The sequence below is a fragment of the Penaeus monodon genome, chromosome 11 (genome assembly GCF_015228065.2).
Source record: "Penaeus monodon isolate SGIC_2016 chromosome 11, NSTDA_Pmon_1, whole genome shotgun sequence".
Lineage (NCBI taxonomy): Eukaryota > Metazoa > Arthropoda > Malacostraca > Decapoda > Penaeidae > Penaeus > Penaeus monodon.
The window spans coordinates 48,065,492-48,068,388 of NC_051396.1; positions in this window are offsets into that span (position 1 = coordinate 48,065,492).

Below are 2,897 nucleotides of genomic sequence, written 5' to 3' on the forward strand. Positions count from 1 at the left end.
AGATAGTAGAAGATGAAAAAAAGTAGAAGATAGATAATAATAATAAAAGATGATAGTAGATAGAAAGAGATAGATAGATAGTTTAATGTTTGGTGTGTGTAGTATATGTATGTTTTATCTTACATCATATGTACATTAAACACACACGCACACACACACACACACAAACAAAACAAACACACAAAACCAAACACAACACACACACCACACACACACACACACACAAAAATATATATATATATATATATATTTATATATATAAAATTTTATATATATATATATATTATAATATATATATAATATATATATAAATACATAGACTAAAGGGATTTATACAAGGGTTACAGACTTTTCAAATGAAAATAGATTTTCTTCACCCAATCAGCGTTGTCACTGTGTGCCCGGCCAGTTGGATCCCCGGGGCAAAGCCCCCCATTGTAAATAAATGTTTGGATACAAGAGTCGAACTGGGGATTAGCACATTGGCAACGCTGAGTGGCGACCTTTGGGAAAGGGGGGGCTTCAACATGCAATAATCTGGGGGGGGCGAGCGAAGGGTTTTTTGGAGATGGGGATCGAATCTCAGTTTTTTAATTCCCCTTAATACACACCAAACACTCACACACGTACACAACAAACACACGCACACGTACAAAACAAACACACACATACACACACCCAAAAACACACACAACACCAAACAGAACACGCACAACCCACACACAACAACACACACACACACAACACACCCTACACAGAAAAGACACCCCCACACACACACACACATAAACCACACATACACACACACAATAACACACCATACACACAATACACACAAACAGCACAGGGAAAACCCCAAACACACAAAACACACACACACACACCCACACCCCAACACACACACACACCAAACACCACCAAAAAAACACAAAAAGACACACGCCACACACCCACACACACACCAAACCACAACCACACAAACAGGCACACACACACAACACACACACACACAAACCACACAACAAACCCCCACCCCCAAAACACACCACCACCACAGGGAAAAAAAAAATAAAAAATAAATAAAAAAAGAAAACAACCCAAAAAAAATATAATATAATTAAAAAAAACAAAAAAAAAAATAAAACAACACCACCAAAAAAAAATAAAAAAAAAAAAAAAAAAAAAATAAAAGAATTAATAAAAACACACACCACACAAAAAAAAAAATAAATTTTATTATAATTAATATAAATTATATATATATAATTATATATATATTATAATAATATTTTATGTTTTTAAACTTTTAACACACACACACACACACACCACAAATTCTAAATAAATATTATAATTTATAATATATATAAATATATTTAAATTATTATTTTTATTTATATTATATATATATATATATAATTAGAAATTATAATATTCATATTTTTTTTTATAATAATTTATATAATTTTATATAATATATATATATATAAAATTTTATAAGATTTATATTAGTGGTTGTGTGTGTGTGTGTGTGTGTGGGTGGTGTGTGTGTGGGATCATAACACGTGCGAGCTTAGCAAAAAAAAAGGGTGTGGAGGAAATGTCCCCTAAATTTTCTCACTTGAAACCCCCGGTTTTTGTCTGTCCCGAATAAAGGGATGTGTTTTGTCTAAGGGTCTAGGGATCCCTGCTGTTTTGCAAAGGCGGATGAGTTGTTTTCGCCCCCAATGGCATCCTTTAGGTGGACATCTTAACTGTTGCCATAGTTGTGTGTCCAACATTTCAGAATCAGCCACTCCTAGTGCAGGAAGGCACAGCACTGCATTTCTTTTTCTCTTTTCTTTCTCAATTTTTTTTTTCTTTCTTATTTATTACAATCATGACTGCCCAATTAGCCCCGGCCCTCACTCCCCAAATTTATGGGGTTGTTGTTTTTTCGTGGGATTATTGTTTGTTGTTTGGTGATGTTGAGTTATTAAAACCTGTCCCATCCGTCTATGGTAAAATTTGGGGAATTACGGGCTTTGAAGAGGTTCAGTTTCTCAAAAACAGTTTGACTTATTTGTTATGCTAAACTCAGGACGAGGGACCCTCGAGTTGCTTTTACTAAATTTTTAAAAAACCCTTGTTGTACCCCAGGTTCTTTGCCTCGAAGCCCAAATTTTTTCGTAAAAATACTAAGGTTTGGGTTTAAGCAATCGTTTTACGAACTATGATTTTGGGTTCGTAAAAACATGGCTGTGAGAGGTGTAGTCGTTTTAATATTTTTTAATTTTTATTATTTTAGAAAATCACAATTCCCATTTGGATTCAGAGTTACGATTCACACTTTCATTAAAAAGGGGATGGAAAACGTGCTTTTTTTTTCTAGTTGATTTTTAGCTACCGCCGAGACTGGCTGAATTTTGTGCGCCCCAAATGAGCGACGTGGCATTTTGTTTAGATTTTCAGATGTAGTTGGGCGTAAACATTAGTCCCCTGGGGCCAAAAAAAGTAATCTTTTTGGGTCCCTTTTTTAACTCCTGGAGAGGGATGTTTTGGTCCATCGCGGCAAATTTGGGTCTCCTGACCACCGTAGTTAGGTGGATCTCCAATACAATTTTGCCCTAAAAGACAAGTTTCTTAAAGCTAGAATTAAGGGATGGGTCTACCAGGCTTTTGATGGCACTGTTGGAGAGAGGTTTAAGCTCCTTTCCCGCTAAAAAACCCTTTAACTCATTACTGAGGACTCATAACGAAGTTGTACCAGCAAAACTCTTAAATCTCGTTCAAATGGAAGCTGGTTTCATGAACGGGTCGCCAGGCTTAAGGGACAAAACTATGCCCACGATCTCTGGTTTGCAATCGCACTTTCCTTGCTGGAGAATTATGTTGCCCTGCGAAGTATGCAGCTTTTT